At 32.9% G+C, this 15,132-nt stretch overlaps 1 protein-coding gene and 1 pseudogene across 4 annotated transcripts in view; both read left to right on the top strand.

Annotated features, from left to right (window-relative positions):
- The window catches only part of LRP1B (LDL receptor related protein 1B), a 2,479,914-nt gene that overhangs the window by 761,735 nt on the left and 1,703,047 nt on the right, over positions 1-15,132 (top strand). The gene's annotated exons all lie outside the window — the stretch shown is intronic.
- Positions 10,667-12,135, top strand: LOC141522126 (spermine synthase pseudogene; annotated as a pseudogene).

The raw sequence follows: 15,132 nt of genomic DNA, 5'->3' as shown, positions 1-15,132 counted from the left end.
AATTATATTTTTCAATACTTGTGGATGTACATTTTACAAGTAATTACCCTTGATCAAGCTATTTGTGCATTTTCTCTTTCTGGTAGAAAAACAGAAACAACAAAAAAGGATATATATGTGTGTGTGTGTGTGTGTGTGTGTGTGTGTGTGTGTATGTGTGTGTATTTGTGCCATATGTAGAAACTTTCCCAATTGCATACCTCTATGAAAACAGATCAACTTCCTCATATGTGTTGATAAACACATGAAAATCCTTTCTACATAACCCTTAGGGGTTATGCATGCTGTTTGATCATGTTGCTTTGTATGTGCATGAAGAGAAATTTCAGCATCTAACAAAAATGTTCAATCAGAGCATTTGCTCTGGAGCACTCCAAACTGTGACTTGATGGGAAATTAAACTGTTCTCTTGCTGTTTTAACCATACAATACTTTAGATTTATTTCAAGGCACAGCTTGCTGTAGATCAGAACAAACTGGCTCCTCCTCCACTCCAGGTTTTCACTGTATTCCTATTAGCCTAACCACCTTTACAAAAATTAAAATATTATGAATTGTGTTCAGAAAAATTTAGTCTTTTACTGAGATTTCAATTCATATTCAGAATTTCTCTCAAGTGGTTTGCACTTTTTGACTATGGAGGTTTTTGATTTTGAATTTTGCAGATTTCCTATTTGTTCACAATGTAAGTCAGTGAAAGATAGGAATCTGGACATTTTAGTCCAGGCTAAAAAAGACTCATATTAAATGTTTAATGGAGTAAGTAATCTAAAAAAAAGTCACCTATGTCCTTATCCATCATTTATCTTAATAAAAGGAGGTATAGATTGGAAAGATCTAATAGATAATCTAGACTTTACTTCTATCAAGATAATATTTCAGCTTCTGTTATGTTACCTATTATTTTCTAACCCCTCTTTGTATAGTAATTTTCTGGTGATAGGAATGTTTCTCTTGAACAGAACCTGAAAATGTGAGTATCTGAGAGGTTAGAAAAGATATTCTGATGGTCTGGCTAAACTTGTATATTTCAAAATCAATCCCAAGTTATAGGAATATTCCTATCCTTACCAAAGTTATATTGGTTAAGAAAAGGGTCTCCTACTGCATTATAATTTCTTTAATTCTATACAACATAATATTTTAAAGACCTCACATCCAGAATTAAATAATGTCAAAATGATATCTCTACCAATATATATTACTCAGTGTTTAATGGAAGTGAATGACTAGATAATCTTTCTTTTGAATTATATATTCCCTTCTCTGAAACTTGTGTTAAAAATGTAAACACCCTTAAAATTGGCATTAAAATATTGATAGTCTTTCACAGCTTAAAATTAATTATTTCATCAGGTCATTGACTGAAAGCAACACTTTATTTGGACTTTTTGATTGAAGAAAGTTTCTAAGTCTTAGATGTTACCTAAAGAGAGAAGGTCCAAATTGGAATCATTATAGCTGTATTTAGAATGTAAGATCCTTGTGACTCTGAACTCATTTTGTTTTGTTTTGTTTTGTTTCTTTCCTTTGAAATTATAACCCCAGGTATGTAGCATCATATATATGTCTGTGTGTGTATGTATGTAGTAGGTTATCATGGATTGATGATTAATAGAAATATAAATGAAAGAAGGAAGGAATGAAGGAAGGAAGGAACGAAGGAAGGAACGAAGGAACGAAGGAAGAGAGAGAGAGAGAGAGAGAGAAAGAAAGAAAGAAAGAAAGAAAGAAAGAAGGAAGGAAGGAAGGAAGGAAGGAAGGAAGGAAGGAAGGAAGGAAGGAAGGAAGGAAGGAAGGAAGGAAGGAAGGAAGGAAGGAAAAGAGTGACAGAGATAAGAGATTAGAGATAGAGATAGAATAGAGGCAGCTATGTGGCATAGTAGATAGAATTCTGGGTCTGGAGTCAGGGAGACCTGAACTCAAATTCAGCTTTGCATATAGATATGTGATCCTGGACAGATACCTTAACCCTGTCTTCTTCATTTTCCTCTCCTTTAAAGATGAGTTGGAGAAGGAAATGGCAAATAACTTTAAGAACTTTTAAAAGATAACCTCAAAAGAGTCACAAAGAGCCAGACATAGCTGACACAACTAAAAAATAACACCAATTAATGAAAAACTTGCCAGCCCTGGAATTAGGAAGATTCATTTTCCTGAGTTCAAATCCAGCCTAAGTATATACCCCTGAGCAAGTCTCTTAACTTGGTTTCCCTCAGTTCCTCACATTAAATGAACTGGAGAAGGAATTGACAAACCACTCCAATATCTTTGCCAAGAAAACCAAAAATGGGGTCACAAAGACTCAGATACAAGAAAAGTGATTCAACAAATCAATAATTAGATGGATGGATTAATTCCATAACAAAGAAAACACTGGGCATTAAGCAGAGGGGAATTTCCCTAGACAAGCTTTGTATTTCAAACTGCCTGTTGGTTAATCTGATGCAGACTCTGGCATTTTGGATAATTCATACTTTATGATTTTAATGAACACTTCTGTGGATTTAGGTATTTTTAGACTGAGTATTATTAAATCTAGGATGCTTCAAGTATTAACAAAATATATGTATAACAAAAATTGTAAAAAGATTAAAGAATAATTTCCTAGAATCCTTATAAAAATTCTTCAAATGAACTTTCATAACAAGATGCATCCTAATTACCATAGATAGGTAAGAGGAAACCTAGAATTGAACAGCAAATAAAAAGAAGTATATCTACTTAATTTTAGTAAATATGATGATCCTATTCATTAAGCATTCTGATTATCTCTTAGATCTTTTTAACCTCATAGAATTCCACATATTATAGATAGATAAATAGATACAGAGCTAGAGCTAGAGCTAGAGGTAGAGATAGAGATAGAAATAGATAGAGATAGAGATAGAGATAGAGATAGAGATAGAGATGATAGAGATAGAGATAGAGACAGAGTTGGAGATAGAGATAGAGATAGAGATAGAGATAGAGATAGAGATATAGAGTTAGAGATAGAGATGATAGAGATAGAGATAGAGATAGAGATAAGAGATAGAGATAGAGATAGAGATGATAGAGATAGAGATAGAGGATGATAGAGATGATAGAGATGATAGAGATAGAGGATGATAGAGATGATAGAGATGATAGAGATGATAGAGATAAAGATAGAGATAGAGATGATAGAGATAGAGATGGAGATGGAGATGGAGATGATGGAGATGGAGATAGAGATAGTATGTGTTTATATATACCTATATCTAAATATCTATATTTACATATATATATTCACATGTATGTGTATCAAATATTTTAAGTCATATTCTCAGTAGCCTCATCCATGATATAAAAAAAGAATAATTAGGCTTTTTCCAGTAGTACTCCACAGAAATCCTGAGGCATATATATCCTCCAGTGCCTAGCGAGAAATAATATAGAAATCCTGATCTATTCCTCTGGCATTCTATAAGTTGCCATTTACTTTTTCTTCACTATTTTCCATCCCTTTCTTGTTATTTCTCCTCTTAATTTTTTCTGTGACCATTTCAGTTTGTGAATTTCTCCTATTTTTCTCTGGGCTAAGTTGCCTGCACTTTACAAGCTCCATTTCATTGGGTATTTTGTCTTTTTTGTTTGTAAACCATCTTTTATACCTCCATCATCTATTTTTATCATCTTATGAGTGATTGTTATTTGTAGGAAGTTAAATTTCATCAAAATTCAGCTTATTCTTTATATCAGATCACTTTAATACAACTTTTGGTAGATTTTGCTATATATTATACCTCTTGAAACTAAATGATTATTGGATCACCATTGTATATAAATTTGTCTAATAGGTAATTAGAGGAGCAGCTAGGTGGCAGAGTAGATAGAGCACCTCCCCTGGAATCAGGAGTACCTGAATTGAAATTGACCTCAGAAACTTAAAAATTACCTAGCCCTGTGACCTTGGGAATGTCACTTAACCCCATTGCCTTGCAAAAACTAAATAAAAATAATAGGTAATAGAAATAATAGTAGAAATTGCAAAAATTTGGTAAAAGATCAAATCCTAATTCTGCTACATTATTTATTTAAAGATCCTCAATTTTTCAATCTTCCATTTGTTGAGCCATAAATTGAGTAAAATAATTCCCCTTGCAGCCTCAAAGTTTTATTAGGAGACTTCAATGGAATAACATAAAATTGATGGTTCAGTAGTTGTATAATCTGGTCTATTTGTGCATTGGCTTTTATAGATAAGAATGTAAATTATCCTTGCCTTCCCATTTCAGGTGATTGTCATTCACATTCTTTCATTAATACTTCACAAGGGACCCACCCAACATTTATGAACACCCATTTCTAGAACCCTTAATGTTAATATTCTATGATAAATATGCAGACTCCCAATTTTATTCATGTTATTATTCTTTCTGTAAGAATACCTTCTTTGAGGGGCAGCTAGGTAGTATAGTGGATAAAGCACTGGCCTTGGAGTCAAGAGTACCTGGGTTCAAATCCGGTCTCAGACACTTAATAATTACCTAGCTGTGTGGCCTTGGGCAAGCCCCACTTAACCTCATTTGCCTTGCAAAAAAAAAAAAAAAAACCCTGAAAAAGAAAAAAGAATACCTTCTTGGGGTGGCTAGGTGGCATAGTGAATAAAGTACCAGCCTTGGAGTCAGGAGTATCTGGGTTCAAATCTGGTCTCAGACACTTAATAATTACCTAGCTGTGTGGCCTTGGGCAAGCCACTTAACCCCGTTTGCCTTGCAAAAACTTAAAAAAAAAAAAGAATACCTTCTTGTATGTTATTTTACTAGTCTAACTATATATCCACCATAATTCTCTATATATTTTGAATGACTTTCCCTTTAAATTATCAGAGATTGTCATACTTTGATTTGTAGCCATCTTATTGTATTACTATATAGACATTGCTGTTAAAGATACAAAGTCTTTTGAGGGAGAAAACTAAGTTATGTTATCACATGCCTTCAATAAATATGAATACACCATCAAAGTCAGCTACAGCAATGATAGTACTTGCAAATGTCTGAAAGGGCTACAAGCCAAAATCAAAGTAGAGGGAGTTTTGGTACATGATCTTCTATTTGCATATAATTGTGCACATAATGCAGCCTCTAAAGCTGAGATATGACCAGGTATGTGCTTTTGCTAATTTTGGTCTAACAATTAACACCAAGAAAACACAGGTACTCCATCAACTAGCACCACACCAGCCACATGTGGAACCATTAATTACAGCAAAATAGAGAAATTTTTAATACTGTGGATAAGTTCATTTATCTTGGCAATGTTCTTTCTAGGGAGCTACACATTAATAAAGAAGTTGACACATGCATTCTTATAGCTAGCTTAATATTTTGGAGTCTCTGAAAGAAAGTGTGAGAGAGCAAAGGTATTAGATTGATTACCAATCTACAGAGCCATTGTGCTGAATGCCTGTGATCAGTCTTCCAGTTCCATGTTAGGAAACTGAATCTCTTCCATTTAAATTGCCTTAGGAAGATTCTGAAGATCATCTGGTAGGAGAAGATACTAGACACTGAGGTCCTTTCTTGAACTAAACTGTCAAGCATTCCAATGTTACTACAGAGAGTGAAACTAAGATGGGCTGGCCATGTTGCTAAACTGAAGAACATATACTTGCCAAAAAGACTATTTTAAGGAGAACTCTCACAGGGCAAGAGCTCACAGGGGGATCAGAAGGAGTGATACCAGGGCATCCGGAAGATCTTTCTTAAGAATTTTAGAATTGATTGCGCAACATGGGAGACACTGGCACAGGACTGCTCAGCATGGCATGCCCTCATCAGTGAGGGTGCTGCACTCTATGAGGAAGGCAGAATTGACGCAGTTCAAAGGAAATCTGATACACAAAAGTTTAGAGTACCCTCCCCAAATGTTCACTTGGACAATTTGTGCCCAACCTGTGGTAGAGCATTCCTAGCCTGTATTTCTCTGATCACCCACAGTTGGACACACTGGAATTTATCTCTAACATAGTGATGCCATTTTGACCTTCTTTGATGGAGAAGGATGAGAACCAATCAACACAGATAATAGTGTTAAAGAGATATTTCTTTTAAAAAAGCTAAGGTCCTTAGAAGCACTAGGCAATTTGCAAAAGTGATCTGTGTAGCTCTTTTTTCCCCCCCTTCTCTTTAATTCTGGTACCATTTCATGGTCTATTTGTAAGTTTGACTCTATGTCTAAGTAGACTAACCTTATATCTTAATGTGATTTGTGACCATCTATAGGTTTATTTACTGAAATTACATATTTTTCATTCTCATGTTTTCTTTTTCTTCATATATGGTTGATTAAATTATTTTGTGGCAATATTATATAGTAAACTTTGCTATATTCTCAGACTCAATTCTCTCAGCAATATGAATTCTAAAAACTGGAACATTTGGAGCACGTTATAGTTTGTAGGCAATCCTTCCATGAGAATTATCCTGGACATCCTCCACGATGTCAATTATTTTTGACAAGCATGCATCTCTCTGCTTTATCTCTTACTTAGCATTAATAAAAGAATCATTAACTAAACATTGGCTTTGTTGTTGTATCAGTGAAGAAAGCTTATATAATCTAAATACGTGTATTTTCCTTGTTTGAAGGGAATCTTTAAGACTACTATTTGGTTTTCTGCCTTTTTGAGACTCATCAAAAAGTAAATGCAGTGGAATCTTATATTCTGTGCAATTTTCTGTGACTGTAAAACGTAGGTGTACTGTAGAATACTGGTTGTGAAAGTCTATTCTCTTTTACATATTAAATAATTCATATACAATAATTCAATAATACAATATTCAATAATGTTACAATAATGTATTAATATATGTATGATCATTCTCATGAAGATATTTATAGAATCAAGAAAAGGTACATGTGGGTCATTGAGTTTTTGCATTTAAAAAACTGTCTCCAACTTATCTTTACATTTCTTTAAACCTTATACGTCATTTTGTATTCTATTGACCATCCAAAGTGGACTTCTCTCATTTATCTCACAAAATACTGTATCACTCATCTCTGTTCATTTTTAAAGCTTCCCCCCCAATCTGGAATGTATTCCTTCTTCCTCTCTGACCCTTACACTCAGTTCAAGCCCACCCTAAATGAAGTCTTTCTCTATCTCAGATGCTAGTATCATAATCACAGAAATTGACTTTATATTTTGAATGATCCTATGTATGTATATTCCTTTTCCCCAATAATATGCAGAATCCTTGAAGACAATAACAATTTCATATTTTTCTTTATATCACCAGTACCTATCATAGTACCTGGAATATTTAAAAAATCATCTTTGATTACTTATTAATTTACTCAGTGATGTACGACCTTTGATTTGAATACTTTTAAATTATTTTTCCTTTTTCTTTCTTGATCCTGTGTCTTATAGTCTTAAAAATTTTCATTGTACTCTCTTATTCCCACTTATGAAAGTCAGTGAATATTAAAGGGTAGAGTAATTTAATTTGAAAGGTCTTTTTTAAGTTCTTTATAAAATATTTTCCACTTCTGTGTGCTCTGCCACAAAAATTAATGTACTATTTACAAGTATGTGTATTTAGATCTTTTTTATCTTTTACATATATCATGAGAATTGCAAGGCTTATTAACTGTCTCACGAATGTTCTTGTTTGCTTTTGGACATAAAATGAAACCATTTTCACCATCTCTTTGCCTCCCCAAGGTTGACCTGTATGCTATATTTATATTCAGCTGTCATATCACTATATCTTTGATTTCATTCATAGCAAGAATTTCAGTATTGTATCATTCACCAGACCTAAAATTAGGATGATCTGAGTCAAATCAAGTCTCAAACATTTACTTGCTGTTTGACTCTGGGCAAGTCACATAACTTCTGTCCTCACTTCATATTTAAATTGAGATAATAATATAAACCACAGGGTTGTTGAGAGGATAAAAATGAAATGATAATTATAAATCAATTTGCAAAGCTTAATTTAATAAATAAATATTTATTATAGTTATCCTTTGGTATCATTAATATTATTAACTTTATTTGATTCATTTTATAAGAATTCCATATTTAATATGTTATGAGTTAAACTCATTTTAGATGATCTAAAACATGGGGGAAGACTATGTTTTTGAATTACTAAAAATACAAATTTTTCTAATTCTTAATGCTCTTTATTTTATAGACTAAAGATTTTTTGTATTGTTCCACCTAAGGTATCACTAAAGATCTTACAAATGTTTGTAGAGTGTGCATAAAATGCTTTTATTTCAAATTTTTCCACAAAAATTACACAAGAAAATATTTTTATTCCTGAATCAACTACAGTGAAGTTTCAGAGTTATTATATTTTATGTTTTTGAATCACAAATCATCTGTTTGGCAAAAGCTAACACATTATTTATCTCCATCTGGGAATGACCTTAGGAAATCTGCTTCATCATTCAACCTTAATTTCTTCATCTATCTCATGAAGAGAATCATATTAGATTTCTTCTACAGTCCCTTTGGACTATAATTCTAGGATCCTCTGATCCTCAAATAGCATTCAAATTTGACTTCTTAAATTCAAGAAAAGAAATTTATTGTGACATAAAAGAAGAGCTAGAAATTATAGAGATGTGTCCTACTTTCAAAGACTAATGTTAGAATATTTTAATACTGATCCTGCTGAAAAAGTCTGGATTTTCTTTTTCCTAGATCTTTTTGTGAAAAACTAAAAATTAGTTCAATTTCATTTGTCTGTTAATACTCTTTTGACAATGAATCACAAGTAATTTCCACACCCCTATTTGCATGTATATGTTTAGGTGTTTGAGGTATGTCTAGTATAATTTTAAGTTTCAGTTAATAAAATGCTAAAGAATTTAAAGATTAAAGTAGAATTCCTATGGAAGGCAGAACTAGTTGCTATTAGAGGACTAAGAATCATTAAGAGGAGAACTGCCCTATAAAACACAAACTATTTGGGAAGGCAATGGATGGGGAAAGAGTGGAAAAAAGGCAAAACTGCTGAACTCAGTGTCTTTGAATGTCATTATAAAGACATAATATGCCAAGTACATGAATTAAAAGCTTCAAATTCCTCAGAGGCTTAGAATATTATAATTATCTGTAACTTGCTGTTAGAAAGATAACAATTTTTAAGGAGCAAAAAAACTGTGAATAAATTATTTTGCAAAGAAATAATTCATAGCTTTTTGGTTGATTTGAAATAAATTTTAATTTGGGGGTTTAGTTTGACAATATGTTTTTTTTCTTCTACTGAAGCCTCTACACAAAAATTTAAAGGAGTCTCTTTCTACATCTAGGTCAGTATTTGGGGAATCCCTCAATAATTTAAATCCATTTACACAAAAATTTGATCTGATATTTCATCATGGAATGGATTTAATCCCCTTGTTTCTCAAAGTCATCAGTGTATTAGCTCTGAGAGTTTCTTCCTAGCTCAAAGTACTTAGCATACAGACACTTCAAGAGAATACTGTCTCTTGTCCAAGGGCCATCCTGGCACAGATATGAAGTTAATTAACCAATTTTCCCCAAGAACATTTCTAATACTCGTGTAACTCTTGAAGATTTTTTTCTATATCATAGAAAAAAATTTATTTTCTTTAGTGAAAAACACTGAATGCAAGTGTTAAGATTCTGAAGAGTTTTTTGATAGTTTTGTTTTGTTTTGTTTTTATTTCTCTGAATGGGGATAGCACTATCCATGGCTGATCAAATAGGGTTGTTCTAGCTATCAGAACTGTTGAAGCAGCTGCATCCATAAAAATCGATCATCTCACAATATTGTTGTTAATGAGTAGAATGTTCTCTTGGTTCTGCTCCCTTCATTCAGTCTCAAGTCCTGCAATTTATTCCATGCTTCTCTAGAGTCCAACCATTCATGATTTCTTATAGAACAATAATATTGCATGAAATTCACGTACCATAACTTAATTTAGCCATTCCCCAATTTTTGGGCATCCATTCAATTTCCAATCCTTTGCTTCTACAAAAAAGATTTGCTATGAATATTTTGGGACATGTGTAACTTTCTTGTTTTTCTGATTTCTTCTGAATACAGGTCTAGAATTGGAATTGCTAGGTGTGACTTGGCTCTTCAAAAGAATATAAGCACGTTGACATCAGGGACTATTTAATTTTGTATTTGTACATAAAGCACCAGTCCTTAAGTTCAAATCCAGTCTGAGATAGTATCTCTGTGATCCTGTGCAAATCACTTATCTGTTTGCCTCAGTTTTCTCATTTATAAAATTAGCTGAAGGAAATGATAAGCCACTTCAGTATCATTGGCAAGAAAATGCTAAATTGGAAAGCCAAATCCTAAAATGGAGAGCCAAATATGCCTGAAATGACTTAAAAACAATAATTGTTATACCTAACAGAAGGCCTTATATACAATAGGTACAAGTAAGTAATTGTCAATTGATTCTTATCTTGTGTCATTTTGATAAAGACATTCACCTTTCTTATCTAAAGAGTGTTGAACTACATCATCGCTAACCTATGTTTATTATTAACTGGGAGAGTAAAGGCAGCCTTTGATTTTCCCCAAGTTATTTTACATCTTTAGATACATATTTTCTAAAAATAATATATATATATACATACACACACATATGTATATATATATATATATAATAGAAAGCAATATAGGCTAGTGTTGATGTAGAAATAACTAAAATATAGAGACAGAACTAAAAAGATGATTCTGAATTTAAATATTTATCCATGCAGACATATTGGTAGATTTTTGAATCAGGAAGACCTGTGTTCTAGATCCACTGCAGATGCTTACTAGCCTGTGTGACTTTGAAAAAGTTTTTTTTTAATCCATTGTTAAGCACACGCATCCCCACACGCGTGCTCACACACACGTGCGCTCCGTTGCACACGCAGCAGCAGCAGCCGCAGCCACCTCCACCAGGCATGGCACTGGGCTCTACCTCATCATGGCAGCTGCACAACACAACACCCTCGACTTCCAGCTCAGTGCGAAAGCTGATGGAGATGCCATTCTTAAAGGTCTACAGTCTGTTTTTGAAGAGCAGGCAATGACAGAAACAATTCATTCTTGGGAAGGTCATGGATATTGAGCAACCTATATTAACAAAAATGGCAGTTTCACCAGTCTGAGAATTTATCCACATGGATTAGTGTTGATGGATGTACAGAGTTACAACAATGATTTGAAAGGAAGAGAAGAAATTGACAATCTACTAAACAAATTAGAAGAAAGAATGAAAGAACTGTGTCAGGGTAGTATTGGAAGGTTAAAAGGATTGCCAGCTTTGGCACGAGGAGGCAAGATCGATAAGTATTGGCCTACAGCTGATGGACGTCTAGTGGAGTATGCCATAGATGAAGTTGTGTATGATGAAGATTCACCTTATCAGAACATTAAAATTCTGCATTCGAAGCACTTTGGAAATATCCTTATCCTCAGTGGAGATGTCAATTTGGCAGAGAGTGACTTGGCATATACACAGGCCACAATGGGTAGCAGGAAGGAAGATTATATTGACAAAGAAGTGCTGATTCTGGGGGGTGGAGATGGGGGTATATTATATGAAATAGTCAAATTGAAACCAAAGATGGTCACTATGGTAGAGATTGACCAAATGGTGATTGACGCATGTAAGAAATACATGCGTAAAACATGTGGAGATGTCTTAGACAATCTTAAAGGAGAGTGCTATAAGGTTCTCATAGAAGACTGTATTCCAGTACTGGAGAGGTATGCCAAAGAAGGGAGAATGTTTGATTATGTGATTAATGATCAGACAGCTGTTCCAATCTCTACATCTCCAGAAGAAGATTCTACGTGGGAATTTCTCAGACTCATTCTTGATTTTTCAATGAAAGTTTTGAAGCATGATGGAAAATACTTTACACAGGGGGAACTGTATCAATTTGACTGAAGCCTTGAATCTCTATGAAGAACAACTTAGTTGACTTTATCGTCCAGTTGAATTTTCAAAGGAAATAGTATGTGTTCCCTCATACATGGAATTGTGGGTGTTTTACACTGTTTGGAAGAAAACTGAATTTTGAAGATTATTCTTGCCTGCATATTGCCATCTTGAACCTTTTAAATTATTTCCTCTAGATGATCCTAAAATTAGTCATTCTATTGATTGTGAATTCTTTAAAGTTTTTTTTAATTATTATTTTAATTTAAAAAGAAAATGGAAAATGTATATTTTGATGAACTCTCTGGGGTGTTATTTTTTGAAAGTCAACTTAAGATGAATTGGCAGCTCTGCTGCTGAATGCACTGAACCTTTTAGAATGTGATCCTTGTATTTCTGTTAATGTAGGATTTTCTGATAAGAGCTTCATGTGTCTGTGTGTGTGTGTGTGTAAGAGAGAGAGAGAGTGAGAAAGAGTGTGTGTGTGTGAATGAATAAATGGGGTTGTGTGGGGTTTAGTAGGTTTACTATATTTTTTCTTTAAGTTTTTTTTAAAAATTTCATTAAGCGATATTTGAAAATATATATATATATATATATATATATATATATATATATATATATATATCTTTTCCAAAAGTTGATTCTGTTTTAGAAATTGGGTTAAACCAAACTTTAAAGTTAATAACAGTGCTTCCATTAAAAATAAGTTTTGTGTGTCTTCAAAAAAAAAATAATAAATAAATAAAACCATTGTTAGTTCACCTTTTAAAAAAGGAATCAGAATGAATGGTTTTAAAAATCTCTTTCAGATTTAAATCTATGATCTTATATTTTATTCATTTCTGAAATCTAAAGTTCTCTCTGAAAAATAGTATGCCTTCTAATATAGATGAAAAAATTGCTTTTCAAAATCTGGAGCTTTTTTTTAATTTTTGGAGTATAGTTTATTCTATATGTGTTCTGACATTGTGGGTTGAGAAATAGTTTTAAGTTTTAGAGATTCATATGAGTAAATTATTTGCCATTTAACCAGAGGTCTCTCTCCTGAGATTGGTACTCTCCTGAGATTAGATCTAGGTGCTTTAGTGGGTTGAAGGTTCCATAGGAGTAAATATATAAAATGAGAACCCACCAAACTAAAAATAGCAGCTAATGGGATCTCTGGTATATAATGTCCAAGACCAAAGAGGTGATAATTTCCCTCAACTCTACCCTGATCAGGTCATAGGTGAAACATCATGTTTAAGTAGAGAAGTCAGATTTTTTTAAAGGAGGATTTTGAGAAATTGTGAGCTCTACAAGAAGAGTTGGCCAGTATGGCAAAAGGCCCAGTATCTTGCCATTTGAGGATTAGCTGAAGGAACAGTGGGAGTTAATCTTGAAAATAAAAAGGCTTCTAAGTGGCATGTTCATTGAAAAACAATCTTAAATATTTAGTTCCCCCCCACCAAAGAATTCCTCTGAAATAAAATGGAGTGCTTTCAGATTGTGCAGGTTCTTCCTCAGTGCAAGTCTCCAAGTCTCCAATTATTTTATTTATCTGTAATTTTTACATCTTTAATCAATTATAAAAATTATTTTATTCATCTGTAATAATCCAGAGAACATTAAAGACAAAAAGTATATTATGATCAACTGCAGAGAATGATACAGAAATGATTTTTGTTTAAGAATAGCTTAGATTAGATTGCCATTGTGATAGCTCCCAAATCTAGGTTGCTGTGGTTCCATCAGTGGTGGGATTTCAATCCATTTTCTTGATTCTGAATTTAACATTCTATCCATTACCTCATCAGTTGTCAGCTATATTTTTCAAAGAGCAAAACAGTACAATGATTTAACTTTGTGGCATTAGGTAACTCGCTAAACCTCTCTGGGCTGCTTTTTAGATTTGCTATCTTTAAAAATCATTCTAGTTTTAATTCAATCTTTTATCACAAGATTCAGAACTATAAGTAAAGATAAAATAGAGGGGCTATAAGTAAAGATAAAAAAGTGGAAGTGTACATAATGTGAACTTGTGTGTGTGTATATATATATATATATTACACATCAGAGAACAAAAGAAAACCTAGAAGGAAGCACAGAAAAGCTGAGTTGGTCTGGGTTTGAAAACAATGTTTCATATTTATTATACAGTTTTTCAAAAAATAAAAGTAAATGGAATGAAATGGAAATTCATTGTTTTATATTGAAACCTCTCATATTCTGTCATGTACGTGGACTTTTTTTTGTTTTCTCATTTTGCATTTAAGTTTAAAATGAACAAAAAAATTAAGAAAAGAAAATATATTACAAATATATAGTCTTTCAGAAGTGAAAGTTGAAGCTCAGGGAAGTACTATGACTTGTCCCAGGTTAATAGGCAGGAAATAGCAGGCATAGTATTAGAACCTAGGGTTTGATCTCAAATCCTAAATCATTTCTCCTATGCAGGTTTTGTCTTTTATTGTATTTTTTTCAGAGACCAAAAATGCATTTCAGACAAAGAACTTGAAAGTTAACATGATTTTTAAAAAGTTAGATTTGGCTGTGTTACAAATTTCAATAAATTTTAATGCCCTAAATTTTATACATAAAAGCTATTATATTCATTAATTATACAAGGAAATTGTATAAGGAATGGTTATAGTCTAAAAGACATTTAAATAAGATATGATTGGAACAATGAATATATGAGTTTTAATTGTAGGACAATGTTAATTCCAATAATCATAGTGTTGCTATGGGATCATAAATTTAAAATTAGAATGAACCTTAGAGGACATCTAATTCAACCCCCATATTATCCAGAGGCAAAAAAAAAAACAAAAAAAAAAACTCAGTCAAAGGTGTTTAGTGACTTGACCAAAGACATGCAGAGAGTAAACAGCTGAATCTAAGATTCCTAGGGTCTGTTATTTCCTTAATGTGAATACAAATTCCAATGTTACAGACCATAATCTCCCCATTTCTGCTTCTACTGTGCAGATCTATCCTATATCCTCCCCAAATTTGGTGGTCTAATGACCTTTCTGTTTTTTTTTAAAGAAGACATAAGGTTTTAATGACATTGGGAACTCACTGGTGAGGAAATCTCTCTCTCTAGCAATATAGAGCAATATTGCATCTGCAATTTTATAAGCTCAGAGTTTTCTGAGTGCACCAAGAGGTTAATTGCTTTGCCAAGCATCACAAAGTTAGAATGTGCCAGAGGCAGGATCTGAATACAAGACT

The sequence above is a fragment of the Macrotis lagotis genome, chromosome 1 (genome assembly GCF_037893015.1).
Source record: "Macrotis lagotis isolate mMagLag1 chromosome 1, bilby.v1.9.chrom.fasta, whole genome shotgun sequence".
Taxonomy (NCBI): Eukaryota; Metazoa; Chordata; class Mammalia; order Peramelemorphia; family Peramelidae; genus Macrotis; species Macrotis lagotis.
Note: the sequence above shows the minus strand (reverse complement) of the source record. Positions and strands in the feature narration are given on the sequence as shown.